General features: G+C 45.5%; 1 non-coding gene across 1 annotated transcript; it reads left to right on the top strand.

Moving 5' to 3' along the window:
- The first annotated feature begins 476 nt into the window (after positions 1-476).
- On the top strand, positions 477-640 carry LOC132814127 (U1 spliceosomal RNA). Its single transcript, XR_009644322.1, has one exon. It is a non-coding gene; the product is annotated as a U1 spliceosomal RNA (small nuclear RNA).
- Positions 641-23505: the final 22865 nt, after the last annotated feature.

Genomic DNA, 23505 nt, shown 5'->3' with positions numbered 1-23505 from the left:
ACAGACAGAACACCTCAGAAGGGGGGAGGCTGACAATATCTCAAAATAGAACCTCTTGCAGCCACACATGTGGATTCCCCCGTAACCCCAGACAGAGGAATTTGCCCTTTCCAGACAAGACTGAGAGCCCTGGGCACAACCCTGTTAAACTGCCTCCCGCTCCCATTGTCTTACCTCCCCTCCATATTAGCATAGGTAAGTGAATCCCCCATTTACTGAAGGAAGAACCCTCCAGCCTTAATCTCTTCCCATCAACACATAATCATGAACAATACGATAATCAGTTTCTGTAATCCATTCATACGTTAACGCAGGACATCGCCATTCATCAAGCTTTGTAAGGTCATAATTACCAGCTTTAAACTTTGTAATGACAATCGCCCATGTGACTGATATGTCTTTGTCTAATTCCTATTAAATATACTGTCTCTGTGGGTAAGGCAGAGATTCGTGAAGAAGAGTCTCTACAAGTCTCTATACTAACCTGGCAGGGGAGATACCATGATCATTGCGGTGGCGCTCCCAGGACGAGGCTATCCCATTGCACTTCGGGTGTGCTGACGCCTGCGATGTCACCAAATGCGGGATACTCAACAGCAAAATTTGTGGTAGTGGGGGTCTGCGTTCGCGCTCTCCCCTTGTGGGCGGCACGGTGGCACAGTAGTCAGATGGGGAAATGGGCTGAGGAGTGTCAGATGGAGTTTAATTTAGATAAATGTGAGGTGCTGCTTTTTGGAAAAGCAAAGCCTAGCAGGACTGATAGACTTAATGGTCAGGTCCGAGGGAGTGTTACTGAACAACGTTTCCTTACAGTGCAGGTTCATAATTCCTTGAAAGTAGAGTCGCAGGTGGATAGGATAGTGAAGGTGATTGGTATGATTTACATTATTGGTTAGAGCAGTGAGTACAGGAGTTGGGCAGTCATGTTGTGGCTGTACAGGACATCGGTTTGGCCACTCTTACAATATTGAGTGCAATTCTGTTCTCCACCTATCAGAAGGATGTTGTGGAACTTGAAAGGTTCAGAAAAGATTGGTGGCAGAATATTCTTTAAAGGGTAGAATAACCAGTGGGAGGTCATTGGACATTGGTACCAATGACACAGGAAGAGAAAAAGATAGGTCCTGATGAGAGAATATAGCAAATTAGCCTGGAATATAAAAAAGTAGATACTCGGTTGTAATATCTGAATTACTCCCAATGCTACATGCTAGTGAGAGTAGGAATAGCAGGATGGAGGAGATGAATGATTGGCTAAAGATCTGGTGTAGGGCAGAAGGATTCACATCTTTTGGTCATTGAATTCTCCTCTGGGGTAGAAGTGACTTGAATAAGAAGGATGGATTGTCCCTGAATTGGAAGGTGACTAATATCCAGGCAGGGAGATTTGCTAGTACTACTCGGGCGGCATTAAACCAGTGAGGGAGTGGGGGTAAACCTAAAGAGATAGTGAGAAAGGAGGTAAGTCTGAGGCTGGTACAGTTCAGAAATCAAACAGTCAAGGCAGAACGCGGTAGAACCGAGCAGTTACACTGCATTTACTTCAATGCAAGAGGCCTGACAGGGAAGGCAGATGAGCTCAGGTTATGGTTTGAACATGGGACTGGGATATCATCGGTATTATAGAAATATGACTCAGGGATGGATGTGACTGGCAGCTGTATGTTCCAGGGTATAGATGCTATAGGAAGGATAGAAAGGGGGACAAGAGAGGAGGACGAGTGGTGTTTTTGGTTAGGGATAGCATTAGAGTTGTGCTTGGGGACGATATTCATGGGAGTAAGTTCAGTGAAATTATTTGGACGGAACTGGGAAATAAGAAAGGATTGATCACCTTATTGTTAATATCTGCGTGTGTTTCATCTGATTGCTCTGGTTTCCTCCCACTATGTAAAGATGTGCAGGTTAGGTGGATTATCCAGGCTGAATTACCCACAGTGTTCAGGGATGTGCAGGTTGGGTGGATTATCCAGGCTGAATTACCCACAGTGTTCAGGGATGTGCAGGTTAGGTGGATTATCCAGGCTGAATTACCCACAGTGTTCAGGGATGTGCAGGTTGGGTGGATTATCCAGGCTGAATTACCCACAGTGTTCAGGGATGTGCAGGTTGGGTGGATTATCCAGGCTGAATTACCCACAGTGTTCAGGGATGTGCAGGTTGGGTGGATTATCCATGAGAAAGGCAGCATTACATGGGTAGGGTGGGAGTCTCAGAGGGTCAGTGCTGAATGACCTGCTTCCCCACTGTCTGGATTCTCTGATAATTATAATAGTTTTAAAATAGTTCCAAAAAAGAATAGACCAGATCTAAAAGTTGCTGTTCTAAATTGGATAAAGGTGCATTGTGATTGAACAAGATAAAATCTTTCAATACTTCTTTGCTATTCCCAGGTAAAGGGACGGCTGAAAAGTGGGAACGTAACATAAGGAATAGGAGCAGGAGGAGGCCATCTGGCCCCTCCAGCCTGCTCTGCCATTCAATAAGATCAGGGCTGATCTCAGCTCCACTTTACTGCTCTCTCCCATAACCTTTAATTCCTTTCCTGTTCGTAAATCTACATTTTTACCTAAAGACATTCAAGATGAAAGTCTCAACTATTTCAATCAGCTGGGAATTCCACAGATTCACAACCCTTTAGCTGAAGAAGTTTCTCCTGAACCCAGTCCTAAATCTGATACCCCCTTATTTTGTCGCTATGCACCATAGTTTGTCCAGTCCACAGTGGAAACAACCTCCCTGCTTCTATCTTATCTACTCCTTTCATAATTTTATATTTTTCTTATGCAATCTCCCATTACTCTAAATTCCAATGAGGATCATGCCAGTTTTGTCAATCTCTGCTCAGAAGGCAACCCTTTCAACTCCAGACTCAAACTAGTGACCCTGCTCTGCACCCCCTCCAGCGCCATTACATCCTTCCTGAAGTAGGGGACGAAAACCTGTACACAGTACTCCAGGTGTGGCCTCACTAGCCCCCTGTATAGCTGCAGCATAACCATCCCTCTAGCAATGAAGGACAATATTCCCTTCACTGCCTTAATTACCTGCTGTACCTGCAACCCAGCTTCCTGTGATTCATGCACAAGGACACCCAGCTCCCTCTGCACAGCAGCCTGCTGCATGTTTTCACCATTTCATCATCCAGTTTGTTGTTAGTCCGACCAAAATGGATGACCTCTCATATCCCAACATTGTCCTCCATCTGCCAGACCCTTAACCACTCAATTAACCTCTCTGTATCCCTGTGCAGACTGACAGTGGCCTCTGCACACATTGCTCTACCACTCATCTTAGTGTCGTCCACTTTTCATGAATCCATGCTGTGTCTGCTCGATGAGACAATTTCTATCCACATAGCTCACTATTTCTTTCTTGAGAGATCGGACATTTTTCCCCACTACAGAAGTTATGCTGACACGTCCATTTTAAAATATTGGCATCACATTTGCAGCTTTCCAATCTGTTAGAACCGTCCCAGAATCAGCAAATTTTAGTGAATTATCACGAGTGTATTTGCTATTTACCCACTGCCATTCCTTACAGTCCCCGGGGATGCATTCCATCACGGCCAGGAGACCCAACTACCTTTCGGCTGGTATCTTTCCCAGCACTGCCTCTTTACTGAGAATGATTGATTGTTTCTCTGTCTTCATCTGCCATTGCCCCCATAGGCCTGCGACAATGAGTATATAGACAGTATGTTCCTGTTAAGGCCGAGGCTGGGAGGTGTAAGGAATGCTGCTGTCAAGAGGAATTGTGGCTCTGGTCAAGAAAATGAAGGAGGGATATGGCAAGTCCAGACAGCTGGGTTTGTGTGAATACCTACAGGTATATAGGGGCAGTAGGAGTATACTCGAGGGAAACTAAGAGGGCAAAAAGGGAACGAGAGAGCTTTGTGAAATGGGTTTGGGGAAAATCCAAAGAGATTCTAGAAATACACTAAGGACAAAAGAGTAACCAGGCAGAGAATAGGGACCCTCAAAGATCAACAAAATTGTCTATGGATCTGCAGGAGGCAGGAGAGATACTATCTGCGTATTTCATGTCCGCTTTTACTGAAGGAGGATATGGAAGTGAGAGAGTTTGGAGAAATAAATAGGGATAACTTGACAAGTGTCCATATAAGTTATGAGGCACTGGAACTTGTATAATGCATCAAGATTGATAAATCCCTGATACATTATCAGGTGAATCCCAGAACTTTGTGGGAAGCTAGGGAACTGATAGTTGGGTCCCTCGCTGAGATATTTGTATCACCGAGGTGCTGGAAGACTGGCGCCATTATTTGAGAAAGGTGATGAGGAAAAGTCAGGGAACAATACACTGGTGAGCCTGGAGTCAGGTAAGTTGTTGGAAGGGCTTCTCAGGGATAGGATTTAGATGTAATTGGAAAGGTAAGAAATGATTTGGGACAGTCAGCATGGCTTTGTGTATGGAAATCACTAACTTGGACTTCAGAAAGACATTCAAGGTGGAAGAACTAGCTATTTGGATATAAAATTGGCTGTAAGGTTGGAGACAGAGGATAGTGGTGAAGGGTTGCCTTTCGGACTGGAAGCCTGTGATGAGCAATATGGTGTAAGGATCGGTGCAGGGTTCACTGCTTTTCATCATTTATATCAATGATTCCTATGGTTCGTGACTTTATATAGACACCAAATTGGATCTGGAGGAAGTGGATCGGGAAGAAGGTTACCTCAGAGTACAATGGGACTTCAATCAAATGGGCTGGGGAGTGGCAGGTGGAGTGAATTCAGATAAATGTGAGGTGCTGCATTTTGAAAAAACAAATCAGGGCTGGATTATACATTTAATGGGAAGGTCCTGGGGAGTGTTGTTGAACAAAGAGACCTTGTCGTGCAGGTTGATAGTTCTTTGAAAGTGGAATCATGGATAGGCAGGATAGTGAAGGAGGCGTTTGGTGTACTTGGTCAGTGCATTGAGTATTGGAGTTGGGACATTGTTTTGCAGCTCTACAGGACATTGATTCAGCCACATCTGGAATTCTGCTTTCAGTCCTGGTCTCCCTGCTGTAGGAGTGATATTACAGAACATGAAAGGATTCTGAAAAGATGTGCAAAAGTGTTGCCAGGGTTGAGGATTTGAGCTATAGGGAGAGGCTGAATAGGCTGGGGCTGTTTTCCCTGCATCATTGGATGCTGAGAGATGACCTTCGAGGTACATAAAATCGTGAAGGACATGGATAGGGTGAACAACCAGGGTCTTTTCCCAAAGTTAAGTGAGTACAAAACTAGAGGGCACAAGCCTAAGGTGTGAGGCAAGAGATTTTAAAGGGATCTTAGGGGCAATGTTTTCAAGCTGAATATGGAATGAGCTGCCAGAGGAAGTGTGGAGGCTGGTACAATTACAACATTTGAAAGGCATCTGACTGGGTACGTGATTAAGAAAAGTTTAGAAGGATATGGGCAAAGTGCTAGCAAATGGGACAAGATTAATTTGGGATAAATGGGTGGCATGGATGAGTTGGATTGAATGGTCTGTTTCTGTGCTGTACATCTCGGAATTTAACTATTTGAGGATAAATTTGGAGTGCTACAGGTAAATGGGAGGGGAGGAAGGGCAGATTGGCAGCATGTCCAGAGGGAGAGAGTATAGCCGCAATGGGCTGAATAGCCCCCAACCCCTGTGCTCTGTGATACTGCCCCATTCACTGTGAATGATGAAGCTCATCCCAGGGCAGAGCCACAGACATATACAGCACGGAAACAGAGCCTTCAGTCAAACTCGTCCGTGCCGACCAGATATCCTATCTTAATCTAGTACAGTTGACTCGTTTCCCTTACAATTCATATGCCCATCCAGATGCCTTTCAAATGGTGTAACTGTACTAGCTGCCACCACTTCCCCTGACCGTAGCTTCCATACACGCACCACCTCTACGTGAAAAAAGTAGTCTCTCGGGTCCCTTTTATATCTTTCCTCTCTCACCTTAAACCTATGCTCTCTAGTTCTGGACTCCCCCACCCCAGGAAAAAGACCTTGTCTATTTATCCCATCAATGCCCCTCATGATTTTATAAACCTCTATGAGGTTACCCCTCAGCCTCCCACACTCCTGGGAGGATCCCACCACTCATGTCACAATGGGGCCTGGCTGATTGACAGCAGCTTCAGACCAATAGGAGACTAGGTGCAATCCTCCAGCCAATGGGAGTGAATGAGGGGTGTTGCCAACAGGCCAACATGTAACCATGAGCTGTGCAGGTGCAGTGTCATGGTGAGGGAGTGGGAAGAGACCCAGTGAGTGTGAAGGGAGTGGGAGAGAAATGGATTAGTGTGGACTGGGAGGGTTTATAAACTCATGATGTATGCTGCTAGACCTGAATTAGAAACTCCCAGTAAATGAAAACCAAAAGAACTGTGGATGCTTAAATCAGAAACAACAACCAGAAGGTACTGGAAAAGCTCAGCAGGTCTGGCAGCATCTGTGAAGAGAAATCAGAGTTAACATTTTGGATCCGCTGACCCTTCCTCAGAACTGATGTCACTGAGAAAAAATGTCAGTTTATATGCAGAAGGTAGGGGTTAAGGAGTAAATGATAGGTGGTGATATAGTCCAAAAAGAGATATAGCAGCAATTGGACAAAGGAATGAGTAATGATCTGGCTGGGGGAGAGTGAATAGATGTTAATGGAGACTGTTAGTGACTAACCATAGGTAATGTGTAATGGCAGGCTATGTAATAACAAGGCCTGGTGTGTGGGGTGGGGCACTAGGGCGCAAGGACGTGGGAGACTTAGGACCTAAAATTAATGAATTCAGTTTTAAGGTCAGAGGCCTGAAGGGTCCCCCAAGTACAAAATGAGGTTTGTTCTTCCAGCTTACGTTAAAGTTTGGCGCAGGAGAAGTACAGCCGGTCAGACAGTATCCAAGGAGCAGGAGAATTGACATATTGGGCCTGAGCCCTTCAGCAGGATTCTGAGTGGGGAAGAGGGCTGACAGATAATAGGATGTGTGTGTGGGGCTGGCTAGAAGGTAGTTGGGAAAGCGATAGGAAGATGCTGGTGGAGGGTAATGGTGAGAGGGTGGAGTGGGTAATTAAGAAGGAAGATGGACAGGTGGGACTGTTCAAGAGGGTGGTGCTGAGTTGGAGGGCTGGATCTGGGATATGGTGGGGGGGAGGGGAAATGATGAAACATTGATTCTGTACTTAAAGGGTCCCAAGGTAGAAGATGAGGTATTCTTGCTCCAGGAGTCATGTAGCTAGGATTTTGTGGTGGAGGTGGCCCAGGACATGCATGTCCTTGGCAGAGTGAGAGGGTGGGTTGTAGAAATGGTTGACCACAGGACAGTGGGGTTGATTGGTGCACGTCTCCCAGAAAGGTTCCCTGAAACATTCTGCAAGTTGGCGTCCTGTCTCCCCATTGTAGAGAGCAATGAACACAATAGATGAGGTTATTCAATGTACAGGAAAATCTCTGCTGGATGTGGAAGGGACCTCTGGTGTCTTGGATGGAGGTGAGGGGAAGGTGTGGGCACAGGTTTCACACCTCTTGCAATGGCAGGCAAAGGTGTTGGGAGTGGAGGATGGGTTGGTGGGGAGCATGGATCTAATGCGGAAGTCACAGGGAATGGTCTCTGAGGAATGCTGAAAGGGGTGTGGAGGGAAAGATATCTCTGTTGGTGGGGTCTGATTGTCGGTGGTGGAAATGGCAGAGGATGATGTGTTGTATCTGGCTGAAAAGCGAGGACTTGGGGGTTCTATCCTTGCTGCGGTTGGAGGGGTGGGGTTCAAGAGCAGAGGTGCAGGAAGTGGTGGAGATACACTGAAGGGTATTGTTGACCACATGGGAGGGGAAATTGCAGTCCTTGAAATACAGGGCCATTTGGTATGTTCTGGAGTGTTCTGCATCAAGCTTCCCTGGAACACTGCATTAAGAATGAGACAGATGTTGGCCAGGGAACGGGCTCGTTAAAGTGGCAGGCAACTGGAAGCTCAGGGTCTGTTTTGGTCTGAGGGGGAGCATAGATTTGTCCAGATTGCACTTCGTCTCTTTGTAGGGACTGTCAGATTTAGTCCCAATCACCCACTTCATGATGCTAACCTGTAAACTCCTTATTTTCAATTCCCTGCAGCTCCTTATAAACACAAATTCCACTACCGTTTTAGGTGGGATGTTCCAGATTCTAACAACTGTCTGTTCATCCAGAAACTGCTGAGGTCCATGTTGACTCTGGGGCTACAAAGGATTGAATTGAAAGATGAGATGCTGTCCCTGAGCTCCCATTGAGATGTATTGGAACCGTACAGGAGGCTGAGGGCAGTGTAGGGGTGAGCAGACAATGACAATGACAGGGCTGCACTGTGAGGGCTGCTTGGCTCAATGAGTATTTTGGAGTTGGGAGTAAACAGAGTGAGGTGGGACAGGGAGAATGTGAAGCTGAAACTCCGTTTTGTTTCAGCCCATTCAGAAATTCACATGGTCCCAAAGGGAACAGCCAGTTTGTAAGCGATACCTGTGGAAATTTTGTAACAGTTTTTAAGGTATAACGTATCAACTTAAGTAAAGAATACGGGATTTTGATTACAATGTTTGAAGGGTAGGAAGATTGCTCGCTCATTTAAATTCTCTAAATGGGAGTAACTAGCTGAATCTAGAGAGCCTGTGTGACAGGAGCCCTCAGACCCATGGTGTGCTCATCTTGTACAATGTGGGAAAATTAGGGATGTTTCCAGTGTCCCTGACGGGCTATGTGTGCAGGAAATGTGCCCATCAGCAGCTACTGGGAAACTGCTTTTCAGACCTGGAGCTGTGAGTGGACTCACTGTGGAGCATCTGCAATACTGAGAATGTTATGGACAGCATGTTCAGTGAGTTAGTCACACTGCAGGTGAGGGTTACACAGGCAGAAAGGGAATGGGGGACCATCAGATCAAGTAAAAGGCTCAGGAAGGAAGTGCAGGAGTTCCCAGTGGTTATTCCCTTCCCAAACAGATACTATATACCGCTTGGGATTCGTGTGTGTGTGTGTGCGTATGTGTTGGTCTCAGAGGCAATCAGCAACAGCCAATTTCATGACACCGTAGATAGCTCTGCTGCCCAGAACGGGAAGAAAGATAGTGACAGGGGATTCGATAGTCAGTGATACAGACAGGCACTTCTATGGCCACAGCCATGAATCCAGGATGGTATGTTATCTCCCTGGTGATAGGATCCGCGATATCATGGTGCAGCTACAGGACATTCTGGAGCTGGAGGGTAAACAGCCCGTGGTTGGAGAACACATCAATACCAACGACAGCATGAAACAAAGGGATGAGTGTTTGAAAGCTAGATATTGGGAGAGCAGGGACACATTATAATGCAGCTCCTGAAATGAAATGATGTCAGACTTGCTCCCAGTGCCATGTGCTAGTGAGAGCAGGAATAAGAGGGTAGATCAGCCGGATATGTGGCTGGAGAAATGGTGTACCATGGAAGGGTTTAGATTCTTCAGGCATTGGGAGCGTTTCTGGGTTAGGTGGGAACTGTACCAGCCTGACCGGTTACCCCTGGGCAGAGCTGGGTCAAATCTCCTGGGGAGGGGGGGGGCGCTATTGCCAGTTCCATTGGTGAGGTATTAACTAGTCTGGCAGGGGGTGGAAGTTAAAGTGTCAGGTTAGATGGGTCAGATTCAGGACAGAGAGTGGGAGGTAGAATATTAGTGATGTAGTCAGCGGCTCCGAAAACCAAAGGAAAGGAGGATTAAACGAGGATTGAGTCCCTCTTCATCCATCAGTCCTGACATCCCAGGAATCAGAGTCAACAAAATCTGGAGCTGTACAGCTCTCTGTCTCCAGTGCTTCACAAAATGGTGGGAATCTGCAACAAACCCAAGAAGTGCTGGAGATCCCCAGCAGGTCGGGCAGTATCTGAAATGGTGACACCTACAGGAAACATTGCAGCCTTGGTCATCTTTTTCACTGTCCACTAAACCTCCAATTTTGGCGTCATGTGCAAAATTACTAATACCTCCTGTGTTTACATTCAAATCATTGATATAAATGACGGAAAATAATAGATACAGCACCAATCCTTGTGACAGTCCACAGGCCTCCTGTCTGAAAAGCATCCCTCCGCCACCACTCTCTGTCTTCTACTTTTGAGCCAGTTCTGTACTCAAATAGCTGGTTTCTGCTTTATTCCATGAGATCTAACCTTGCTGACCAGTCTCCATGAGAAAGCTTGCCGAATGCCTTACTAAAGTCCACGTTGATCATGTCGACCAGTCTGCCCTCATCAATCATTTTTGTTACTTCAAAAAACATTCTAACCCCTGGAAAACATAACAGTTACAGCACCAGAGTAATCAGCCCATCGTGTCTGTGCAGATCATAATGCCATCCCAAACTAATTCCATCTGCCTGTAACATGATCCATATCCCTGATAACCCATGCCTGCTTATGTGTCTGTCCGAATGCCTCTTAAACTGTGATTGTTTCTGCTTTTCCCATCTCCCAAGAGAATACATTCTAGTCACTGACCACCTTCTGCACAAGACACTTGTCTGACACAACTCCCTTTAAACTTGCACAGATATTGTTGGAAATGCTCAGCAGGTCATGCAGCATCTGTGAAAAAAATCAGTTAAAGTTTCAGGTCTGGTCACCCTCAGAAAGGTTCTCGCTGATTTCTCTTCACAGATGCTGCTAGACCTGCTGAGCGTTTCCAGAAGCTTCTGTTTCTCTTCCTGGTTTACAACATCTGCAGTTGTTCCGGTTTTCATAGCCTTTAAACTTGCTCCCTCTCTTAAATGTGTGGCTCTAGAATTTGTCATTTCCACCTTGGAAAAAAGATTTACGTTTTCGTTTGGATTCCCCTACCCTGGGAAAAAAGAAACCATGACTAGTCACCCTATCATTGATCCTCATAATTTGATAAAGTTCGATTAAAGCCACCTAACGTGTCCAGTGCTGCAGGGAAATAGCCTCAGCTTATTCACACTCTCCCTATGGTTCAAATGTTCCAATCTGGCAACACCCTTGTAAATCTTTTCTGAACTCTTTCAAGTTTCCCAACATCTTTCCTATAGCAGGGAGACTGGAATTGAAAGCAGCGGGCATTCCAAAAGTGGCCAAGCCAATAAACTGTACAACCGAAACATGATCTCCCAGCTCCTGTACTCAATGCACTGCCCAATAACAGCTAGCATACCGCACACCACCTTCACCGACCTGTCTACCTTCAACTACACTTTCAAGGAACTATCAACCTACACTGCACGGTCTGTTTGTTTGTCAATACTTCCCAAGAACTTGCCATTAAGAGGTTGAGTCATATACTGGTAACATCTTTCTGAAATGAGGGAGACTACAATTGAATGCAGTATTCTAACACTGGCCTGACCAATGCCCTACTCAGCCACAACGTGACCTCCTAACCCCTATACTCAGTGACAGAATCCCTGCAGTGTGGAAGCAGGCCTTTCGCCCCATGAGACCATACCAACCATCGGAACAGCATTCCACCCTAACTCTGTAACCTACCATTACCCAAAGCTAATCCACCTAACCTGCATGGCTTTGGATTTGTGGGAGGAAATTAAGAGCACCCAGAGGAAGCCCACGCAGACACACAGGGAGAATGTGCAAACACCACACAGACAGTGGAGTCGAACCAGAGTCCATTTATTGACCAGCACATTCCATTCAATGTTAGTGTCCCAAATTCCATGTTCAGCACCTGATCTCCCTGAAACTTTCCAGGAACTATGCAGTTGTTCTGAGCCCTTCAGAGGGAATTAAGGTGAGGAGGACAAAACACAAACAGGGTTGAGTTGTAGATCTATAAAATAACTCTCCATCTTCCTCCCCGTCTCCCCCCCCCGCTCTGTCTGTTCCCCCCCTCTTTGTCGTCGCCCCACCCCCTCATGGGTCGTCCTCCCCTCTGTCGGTCTGATCCCCCATTTGTTGCCCCCTCGGTCTGTCCCTCCTCTCTGTCGTTTGCCCCCTCCAGTGGGTTGCCCCTCTCCTGTCAGTCGCACCCCCCCCGTCGGTTGCCCCCTCCTGTCAGTCGCCCACCGCGTCTCTCCCCCCCCAACCATCAGTCACACCCTCTGTTCCCCTCCCCTCTAATCCTACTTTCTGTCCCCACCTGTTTCTGTGCCACCCCTCTCTATCCCCCCTCTCTTTCCCTACCCATTGCTGTCCCACCCCTGCCAATCCACCCACTCCCTGTCTGCCTACCCTCCCTCCCAAACCCCTAGTTCTGTACTCCCCCACTGGAGGGAAAATATCTTGTCTATTTACCCTATCCATGCCCGGCCTGATTTTTAAAATCTCTTTTAGATCACTGTCTAGCCTCTGAAGCTCCAGAGAAAACAGCATATCCAACCCTGGCAACATGCTATACTTCTTTTCTGACCTCTTTCAGATGGATGTTCTTAAACATGATAGGAAGGAGAACAGAATTTGATGGAATATTGCAAAAGTTGCCGAATCAATGTCCAGTACAGCCGCAATATGACCTCCCAACCCCTATACTCAATGCTCTGACCAATAAAGACAAGCCGGCCAACCGCCGCCTTCACTATTCGATTTACTTGCTACTCTACTGTCAAGGAACTATGAACCTGCACTCCCAAGGGCTCTTTGTTTAGCAGCACTCCCCAGGAGCTTACTATTAACTGTAAAGGCCTGCTAAAGTTTGCTTTTCCAAAATGCAGCACCTCACATTTTTCTAAACTGAACTCCTCAGCCCATCACCCATCTGATCTAGATCCCCTTGCACTCTGAGGTAATCTTTTTCCCTTTCTACCACACCTCCCATTTTGGTGTCATCCGCAAACTTACTTACAATACTTATGTTCACATCCAAATCATGGATATAAATAGCGAAAAGTAGTGGATCCAGCACCGATCCTTGTGACACTACACTGGTCACAGGCCTCCAGCCTGAAAAGCACCCTCTGCGTTCTACTTTTGGGCCAGTTCTGTACTCCATACGATCTAACCTTGCTGACCAGTGAGGAACCGTGTCGAACGCCTTACTGAAGTCCATGTAGATCATGTCCATGTAGATCATGTCCATGCTCTGACCTCAGCAATCCTCTTTGTTACTTCTTCAAAAAAACTGAGTCAGATTCATGAGCCATGATTTCCCATGCACAAAGCTGTTATTAATATCCAGGATTTAACTCTGTACATCGGGGTCTGCGTTACCCAGTTATAGGTGTTAATATTCGGGATGAAGTTCAAGTACACCAGCATTTTGTCTGTGACTGTGTATTGAGTCTTGTTAATGTCACCAACACAATTGAGTTCCTTTTTGAAAGGCGGTCCCCGTATCCCTTGCCCACCAGGAAATGGTGGCAGTGTCCTTACCTCTGGACCAGGAGGATCGGGCTCAGAGTTGAGGAACAGCATCTTTGAAGAGGCTGATTAGAAAACCTGCCCAAGCCACCAGGCCATACTGTCTCCCAGCTGTCCCTGCCTCAGCCTCTAAACAGAACCTTCCTGTAGTTTCTCTCCTGTCAGACTCTCCCATTGCACAGTTTGTCCAGGATCCCCTCCTGCTGCTGCACTGCTCCTGTCCCTCACTGACCTGTCCATCCCCTAGTGTCGTCCACATTCATTCATTGTTTACAATCCCATTACCCCAGTTCTCCAGCTCCGCCCCTTCCCGTCCATAGAGACGGCTCAGTGATTAGCACTGCTGCCTCACAGCACCAGGTACCCGGTTTTGATTCCAGCCAAACCCGGAGTTTGTGCATTCTCCCTGTGTCTAAGCGGGTTTCCTCTGGGTGCTCCGGTTTCTGCCCACAATCCCAAAGATGTGCAGGGCAGGTGAATTGGCCATTTTAAATTGCCCATAATATTAGTTACATTAGTCTGGGGTAAATATAGGGTAGGGGAATGGGTCTGTGCAAGTTACTGTGTGGAGGGTCGGTATGGACTTGTTTGGCCGAAGGGCCAGTTTCCATACTGTAGGGATTCTGATATATTGGGCAGCAGCTGCTGTCAATCACCCGGACTCCTGTATGATCGGGAGCACGTGCTGTAGGAGAGGAGACCAGTGTATGGACGCAGTGCTGGCCTATTGTGGGAATATGCACAGTACGGGTCAGTGCCTGGGATGGAGGCTGTGGGTGTATCGGATTAATCTGTCATTGGCATCTTCCGGAGCAGGACCCAGGAGAATGGCCCCTTTCCTGGCCCCCCTGCCATGTGATCAGACTATCAGTGGTGCAGCATTTTGCAGAAAGTTATCAGAACTCTTTTTTTTGTGAAGATTCAGGGTTTTTGTGGACAGTGACAAGGATGGACCTGCAATTTGAGTTCTAATTTGGTTCATTTTAGTAAGACGGGTTTCGGCCAGAGTGTGCAGGAAGCAGTGTATGCAGGGTGGTTGTCATCAGAGGATTCACCAACAACTCCCCTCACCTCCCCGCCCACCCCCCCCCCCGCCCCCCTTCCGGTGGACTCAGAATCAGACTCATTGGTTTGGTTCTTAGTCCGCAGACAAGAGCTAGGAAACTGAATTCAAAGAGAGGACAGAGTGTGTGAGAACCAGGTGTGGAGGAAAGGAGTGAGGAGGTTGGTTTGGTTTTCAGTTCACAGAAGAAAGAAATTGTTAGATTGAGAGTTAAAACTTTGGGAAACATGAAACTACAATTTAATACTATAATTGTCTTCTAAAGATCCATCCTGTATTAATATGGTGAGTTGTTTTCTCAGTTGTAGGATACTGAAAGGGTGGATTTGTGGATGAGAAATTCAAATTGAACTTCATGTTCAGATCTGATAGTTACTTGATCTGTGCCGATCTGAATATTCATTGGCCTTTTCCTGTGGAAGGAAAGGTGTGTATTCTGTCCGTGGGCGAATATTCCAAATCTCAGTGTGACTGGAAAAACTACTGAGACACAGCCAAGTCCATGTTAGGGTGGTGACTGTGGAGAAAGAGTTCGTTTGTTTTTAGAAGTCTGAAAAATCATGGCATGTTTCCCAGGAAAAATTAAGCCACAGCTTTGCTTTGTAGAAGGACAAGTCTTTAATTAACCATACAACCAGAAAGACACAAGGATACCTGCACCATGGGAAACACTATGAAAACGGGATTGTTGTAAAGGAGTTCATTCTCGATCATGGACTGTAATCCATTGGCGTTGTCACGTCGGTTCCAGCGCCGTGGGGAAACACTGGAAATATGAGGAATGCAGTGTAGGTTTCAGTTATTAAACTGTAAAAAGTGCAGAACAATTTACAAGGATGTTGTCAGGGCTCAGGGGTCTGAGTTATAGGGAGAGGTTGGACAAGCGAGGGTTTTTTTTTGTTTAGAGCAGAGGAAACTGAGTGGGTACTGTTCTAGAAGTGTGTAAGACCATGAGAGGCATGGGTAAGGTGAATGCATTCAGTCTTTTTCCCAGGGAATCAAGGACTGGAGAGCATCAGTTGAAGGTTAGAGGGGAAAGAATAAAAGAGAAGTTGAGGGGCAACTGTTTTACACAGAGGGTGGTATGTATATGGAATGAGCTGCCAGTGGAAGTGGTTGAGGCGGGTACATTAACAACAGGTAAAAGACTTTTGGACAAATACATGGATAGGAAAGGGTCAGAAGCAGGTGGGCCAAGTGCAGGGAAATGGGGTTAGTGTGGATGGACATTCTGGTCGGCATGGGCCAGTTTGGGCCAAAGGGCCTGTCTCTGCTGCAGGACTCTGACTCCAAGTATATTTACTATTTCTCCGGCTATCTCTGGGAGCACCCTGGGATGTATTCCATCAGGGCAAAGAGACTTATCTACCTTTAGCTCCATTAGCTTGCCCAGCTCTAATGCTTTGGTGATAATCGTTGTTTCATGGTCCTCACCTTCCTCAGTCTCCTTATCAATTACTGGCATGTTCTTCGTATCCTCCACTGTGAAGACTGACTGCGGTGTACTCATTCCTAAACCCTGCTGGATAAGAATAACTTGGTACAGAACTCTGAGAGGTCTTCTTTGAGTCTTTATTGATGAGATATGGCAGTTACCTGGATAGTGTACATGCAGGACACCTCCAAGCAGCATCAGGTAACTCCCCACCTGTCCGATGTAAAGCTCCCATTCTTTATACCTTTTGTGGTTTGGGACTTTGAATAGAGAGTCTCTCTCAGCATTATCTCCATGGCAACGGTCAGTTAGAAAGTCTAGTTCAGTTTCGCACTTTGTGGTTAAAACATACACCCCTGCGGCTCCCTCAAGTATCTGACAGGCACTTCAGTTTCAGTGGGGCTGTACATCAGGATTCTGATATTGAGGAGCCGGTGTTGGGGTGGGGTGGACAAACTTCTAAATCACACAAGACTAGGTTATAGTCCAGCAGGTTTATTTGGAAGTACAAGCTTTTGGAGTGTGCTGTGATTTGTAACTTGATCAGGATTATCTCTACGGTGACAGTTAAGTGCTTCAACAATTACAGAGACCATATGTTCCCCACACAATAGGTTCCTCTGTAGCAGTATAAACTGCTATTCCGGCCCTGGGGACAGTTACTCATCACTTTTCTCCCCCAATCCCATCTAGCTTTCTGTTGATCTTTAAAGTTTCTCTAATCTCCTAGTTTCTCCGTAGTCTTTGCCAATTTGTATGCCTTCTATTTCAATTTGATAGACTCCCTTATTTCCTGAGCCACTCATGGCAGATTACTCCTTTTTCCTACAGTCCTTCCTTTTCACTGATATATACTTTTGCTGAGCACTTCGAAAAATTCCCCGTTGTCCGTCAACTTTCCCACGGTAAAGTCTTTGCTTCCAGTCTACATTAGCCAACTCCTGCCTCATCCTATTGTAGTCTCCTTTGTTTAAGCACTGGATCTTGGATTGGATCTAATCTTCCAGCTTTCCAGCTGTGTTCTAAGTTCAACCAGATTTATCAGAAGTCTTTTACCAGATTACGAGGTGAGGCGAAGTTTCCTGGGTGTTTTGTGTTACATTGTCGTATTAAAGTATAGGATGGATGTTCACAACAGAGTATTCTGGACGGTGTGAATGTCCTCACAGTCTAAAACCATAAATCACTGTCTCCCCTCAGTTTAAAATTGCAAAATCATTATCTCCCACACGCTTCCTCACTATCTAAGTGTGGAACGCTAATCCACCTGACTATCCTGCTTTTTCCAAAATCTCCTTTGGTGAAGGTGGTGAGTTTTGGATTCAGCTTTCCAGTTATTACCGTACGAAGATGAGCACTGGGCACAGGAGAGGCAATGCAGCCCTTCGAACCAGCCCCACCATTTAATACGGTGATGATTGAGCTCACCTCGGTCTCAGCTGGGTTTTCCCACCTGCTCTCTCTCACCCTTCATCTCATTGCAAATTCAACATCTGTATCTCTTCATTAAATCTGCTCATTGTCCTGGCATCCACCGTATTTTGAAGAGGGAATGCCACAAATTTGCAACACATTGAGACAAGTACATTCTTCTTCATGAGAATAGAATAGATTCCCTACAGTGCAGAAACAGGGTATTCATCCATCGAGTCCACACCAGCCTATGATGAGCATCCCATTCAGACCCACCCTGTCCTTGTAACCCTGCATTTCCCATGGCTAATGGCCTAACCGGCACATACATGGACACTGTGGGCAATTTAGCATAGGCAATACACCTAACCTGCACATCTTTGGACTGTGGGAGGAAGCTCGTGCACCCTAGGAAACCCACGCAGACATGGTGAGAACGTGTAAACTCCACACAGTCGCATCTGGCTGAAATAAAACCCGGGTCCCTGACGCTGAGTGGCAGCAGTGCTCACCACTCAGTTACCTTTCAGTCTCAATTGCCAGTTTCAGTGCATGAAGCAGCCAGTTACATGCCAGTGAATTGAATTCTAACAGCAGCATTGCCCTGGTAGGAGAGATTGAGGAGCTTGAAGCTGTCTTCTCTGAAGTATCTAAACATGAAACACTTCAAATGAACAAAATCGTCAAGAGCTCGACAGGATAGATACAAGAAGGATGTGCTCCTAGGCGGGTGTGCCTAGAATAAAATAAGCACTAACTACAGTATCTTTACCCAGCATCCCCTTTAGCTACATAAATGTTGAAGATTTATTTGCTGCCTAATTCCACTCTCTTGATCACTCCCATTTTTAACTGCTGTAATGTTGATGACTGTGCAAATGTATAAAATTTAATTTAATCCATCCCAAAGCCTCTCAGTACCTGTGTCTCACTTGTGTTCACCGAGACACTCACTCAATCTGACCGCTTTACAAACCCTGCGCTGATATTTCCTTAGAGGGCTCAGAATTAAGTATTCACAGAATTGTTACTGTACAAAAGGAGGCTGATTGGCTCATCAGCTCTCCAAAGGATCACCCCACTTTACCCCATAAACATTCCAATAACATCAGCGAGTTCACAACTAACCACAGCGATTGGATTTGTTTTGTTTGTTCGTGGGATGACGGCATCACTTGCTGGGGCAGCATTTGTCATCCATTCTAACTGCCCAGGAGATGGTTCAGATTGTTAACTCAGACAAAAAGACAGAAAGAAAGATGCACATTTAGATCGCACCCTTGATGCCCTGGGGCAATGAAACATGCTTCAAATCCAATGATTTCAATCTCAAATCTCTGAAAATAGACACAAAGCTTCCTACTTGTACCAGGCAGTCTCTCCAGCGTCCTTTATTTCTTGAGAAAAGAGTTTTGAGCTGTGTACCCATTTCTGGTGATTGTAACCTCTGTGTCCTTTTAAGACGTATGACTGAACCTTTATTTTCCTGTTCCCTGTGAGCGACATCAGCAGAAACAGGGCCTGACCTGTGCGGGTTTCGGTTGGAGTATTTGTATTGACAAATTCATTCTCACCCTCACATACAGTGTGAAATTGCTGTAAAACAGAAGGAAAGGATTGAGCGAGAACCAACAGAAACACAAAGGCAGCGTGTGTACCTGAGCTGAATGAACCTGGCATGAGGAAAACGTGTCGATAATCACAACTAGTTAGAATCACAGACTCCCTGAGGCGCACAAAGAAACTATTTGGTCCATCGAGTCTGCAATGACGCTACCTCCATAACCCCACATTTACCATGGTTAGCCCAACCCACCTAACCTACACACTACAGGCCCTGTTAGCACGGCCAATCCAGCAAACCTGCACATCTGTGGGAGGGTCACATATTATGTCTAAGTGCTCAGGATTGTGGATGAAGGCTCACAAACACTTGACTCTGACACAAATGCTCTTTTTTTTCCAAAGTAAAATCTGGGGGCAACTGCAACCGGAAAGATTTCTGATTATCTCATGAGGAAGAGAATTCAAAACTCATGCCATTGACCCAGGGGGCGCAGTGAAAGTTACAGAGGTCTGGGAACCATCAGAAATGTAACAGGTTGTGAGCAAGGTGGGGGTGAGACCAGGACAAAAAGTCAGTCGGTCACTCGGGGGAAGACTGGAGAGATTAAACAGCAGAAATGGTCGTCCCGCAAGGCCACGGGGAATGGAGTTAGGGCTGGGAAAGAAACCAGGAAACAAGGTGAGCAGCTGCCAAAGAAATACATTGAAAAAACAGGTTATAACAACATAGAGGGCAGAGTTCACAGTCTGAAATTGTTGCTGTCATTGGTGAGTACAGAACGCTGTAAAACCTGGATCGTTCTATTACAGCCAACACATACAGGATGGACTAAGTAGCCTCGATCTGTGCTGTAACTTACTGACAAATTTAGTCTGAAGTTTGGAATTCAAGTCGGATGATATTCATAAATTCTCAAATTGGACTTGAGTTTAATATTCTGGAGAAATGTCAAATAAATCACAATGATCCCATTCTGTAGACTTTAGTCCATAGCCCTGCATGTTCCAGGGTTTCAGTTACATCCATGTGCTTTTATTCTAATGTGATGCTGGCTACTGCCTCTACCACCCCATCAGTGAGTTCCTGCCCCCACCATCCACTCCCCTTTTTCTGAGAATTAGTTTCAATCTAAAACCTCCAGTTTCTGACCTCTCTGTTATGAATAGCTCCTTCCTATCCATCGATCTGGATTCCTCAGCATCTTATCACTTCAATTAAATCTCAGCTCATCATCCTTGGAAAACATCCCCAACTTATCCAACCTTTCCTCAGAGCAGACATTCTCCAATCATGGAAACATTCTGATCAATCTCCTCTGTACCCTCTCTGGTGAGAACACATCAACGTGGGGACTCGGAGTGAGTGCAGTACTTTAACCATGGATTAACTCGTGTTCCTGACATTTCCAGTGTCACCTCCGTGTTCTTGTGGTTGTCGCTGATACACGAAGTGTCCTGGTTTTCCCATATGGAACTGGATGTGCACTCCATGGGGCTGGGATTCCCTACCATTTGTTAACTAATCCTAAATTAACTTCAGATTAAAACAAGATTATCAGTTACCCAACAATCAACTTCTTCCATTTTTCTCAAGTTACTTTTTAAAAAATTATTACTATCTAAACACAACAGGCTTTAATTTGCTGAACAAGTATTCAGGTATCTTCTCTGTTAGAATCACTTGAAGATTACTCCCTTCAGCTACATTTGGTGAATTGAACAGTAATTGTAAATATATGAATATCAAATGGATTTGAGTTTGATGATAATTAATCCAGTCTGACATTCGTGTTGATTAATATCAATATAAACAGCAATGAGGTTGATTCATACCTGCCCTCTGGGCAATTAGGGATGGGCAGGAAATGCTGCCGGGCCAGTGATACCCTCATCCTGTGAATGAATAAAGGAAAATAAAAGTCTCTACCCAGTGTGAATCTGTACATGTTCAACACTGCTGTGAACATTTCCAAAACTAAGTTCTCTATATGCAAAAAACTTTATGAGCTGGCAATACCATTGTTCATTACTTGGTGTGAAAAGAGAAAAAAAAGTCCTTCAACTTGTGGTTATAATTAAATTCATTGGTGTCTCAGCATTATGGATGCCTGAGTGAAGCCCTTCCTCCCCCCCCCCCCCCCCCCCACACACACACACACACACAGAGCAGGTGAACAGCTTCTCCCCAGACTGACTGGTTTGGCCAGTTTCCAGGTGGGAATGGGTAAAGAATTCCCTTCTGGCATTCTCCACATTTCCAGAGTCTGTCCCCTAGTGCGGCTGCACTAGTGTCTTGATTTCAGATAAGTGCTGGCAGACTGTTATACACACCGTTACACTCCCCACCCACCGCCCCCCCCCCCTCCCAGAACCCAGTATAAAGCAGTAAACATTATCTCCTGCTGTGGAAGGACAGCCTGTGTTAGACTGAGTAGGAACACTGAGCAGATTTACCTCAATGACAATTTAATCATGACCAGAGCAAGTTAAGTAGGTCCAAATAAAATGCGTTATAGCACAGAGAGAGGCCCATCAAATCCAAGCAGAAACACTTGCTCATTTCCCGCTGAATCAAAACTTTACATCTGATCTTAATTCTTGTGCGATCACCTATCGAATACAGATATTTTTGTCTGTTATATCTAGGTGTGTTCTAATCTTGTGCAGCTCTATCAAAAATATATTCAACTAGTTTACTTAAAGAAAATCAAGTTTCTTCAAATCAATTCAGTGACTACATTTCTTCATCAGTGAACCACTCCAGTAAGTCTGTAGTCCACACTCTGAAGATCACTCATTTTATTCATTATTGATGTCTAATTTGTTCCACAAATCCAGATGATGCAAGTTTTCTGCACAGCAGCAGTAGCTTTATTATTGTGCAGCCGGCGAGAGTTTCAAAGTGTCTCTAAAGTAGCCGAGTGTCTACTTGCAGAGACTGTTCTTCATGAATCTCTGCCTTACCCACAGAGACAGTATATTTTATAGGAATTAGACAAAGGCATATCAGTCACATGGGCGATTGTCATTACATAGTTTTAAGTAGGTAATTATGACCTTACAAAGCTTGATGAATGACGATGTCCTGTGATAATGTGTGATGGATTACAGAAACTGATTATCGTATTGTTCATGATTATGTGTTGATGGGAAGAGATTAAGGCAGAAGGGTTCTTCCTTCAGTAAATGGAGGATTCACTTACCTATGCTAATATGGAGGGGAGCTAAGACAAGGGAGCGGGAGGCAGTTTAACAGGGTTGTGCCCAGGGCTCTCTGTCTTGTCTGGAAAGGGCAAATTCCTCTGTCTGGGGTTACGGGGGAATCCACGTGTGGCTGCAATACGTTCTATTTCGAAGGTACAGTCTGCCTCCACCTACTGAGGTGTTCTGTCTGTATTGTAAGAGTACAGGCCTCGTACTCTTACAATGCAGCAGTAAGTCCTTTGGCAAGAGAATGTTTAACCCTTGAGTTGCCAATGCATCCTGAAAGAAAGCAAAGTATGGAACTGGCCCCTCTGTGGTATTTTAACTTCCCCATTCTGACCAGGAATCTGGTGACCAGAATTGGATGCAATGATTGACTGTGACCTAACTAGAGCTTTGTCAATGGTCAGCATCTTTTCCATGAGTTTGTTATCATTCGCTCTATTAATGAAGCCCAGTATCATATACATTTACTCAAAACACCTTATGTTCTCTCTCCTTTAATGATTTGTACACATTGTCCCCCATCCTGCTGTCCTGCTCCCTGTGTCTGTTCCAATCAAATATATATTCCCTTTCTACATTGCTTCTCTCAAAATGCATCAACTTACTGTGTGTTCTAAAGAAGGGACATATTCCACTCAAAATATTATCTCTCCTCCACACATTCTACCCCCCGGAAAACAGAACAGTACAGCACTGGGATAATCGGCCCACCGTGTCTGTGCGGATCGTGATGCCATTCCAAACTAATTCCATCTCCCTGTACATGATCCATATCCCTGCCAACCCATGCCTGCTTATGTGTCTGCCCAAATGCCTCTTAAACATTGTGATTGTTTCTGTTTTTACCATCTCTCAGGTAAGTAGATTCTAGTCACTGACCACCTGCTGCATAAGAAACCTGTCTGGCACAACTTCCTTTAAACCTGCACAGATGTTGTTGGAAATGCTCAGCAGGTCATGCAGCATCTGTGAAGAAAAATCAGTTAATGCTTAGGGTCTGGTCACCCTTCCTCAGAAACGTTATCACTGATTTCTCTTCACAGATGCTGCTAGACCTGCTGAACTTCTCTCAAAAATGTTTTTGTTTCTGGTTTACAGCATCTGCAGTTGTTTTGGTTTTCATTTCCTTTAAACGTGCCCCCTCTCCCCTTAAACCTACGGCCTCTAGAATTTGTCGTTTCCACCTTGGAAAAAGATTCAGATTATTCACTCTGTGCCTCTTGGGTCACCCTGCAGTCACTGACTTTCTAGTGACAACAATCCAAGTCGTTCCAACCTCTCCCAATCCAGACAACATCCTGGTAAACCTGTTTTCAACCTCTTCAAAGCCTCCACACCCTCCTTATGTGGTGATCAAAACGGCACACAATACCCCAAAGGTGGCCTGATTACAGTTTTATAATCACTCCCCTGACAGAAGGCAAGCCTGCCATCCACCTCCTTCACCACTTTCAGGGAGCTGGGAACGTGCACCTGAAGATCCCTCTGTATATCAATGCTGCT

This window comes from Hemiscyllium ocellatum, unplaced genomic scaffold (genome assembly GCF_020745735.1).
Source record: "Hemiscyllium ocellatum isolate sHemOce1 unplaced genomic scaffold, sHemOce1.pat.X.cur. scaffold_690_pat_ctg1, whole genome shotgun sequence".
Lineage (NCBI taxonomy): Eukaryota > Metazoa > Chordata > Chondrichthyes > Orectolobiformes > Hemiscylliidae > Hemiscyllium > Hemiscyllium ocellatum.
The sequence above is the reverse complement of the archived record's forward strand: the minus strand, read 5'-3'. Positions and strand labels throughout refer to the sequence as shown.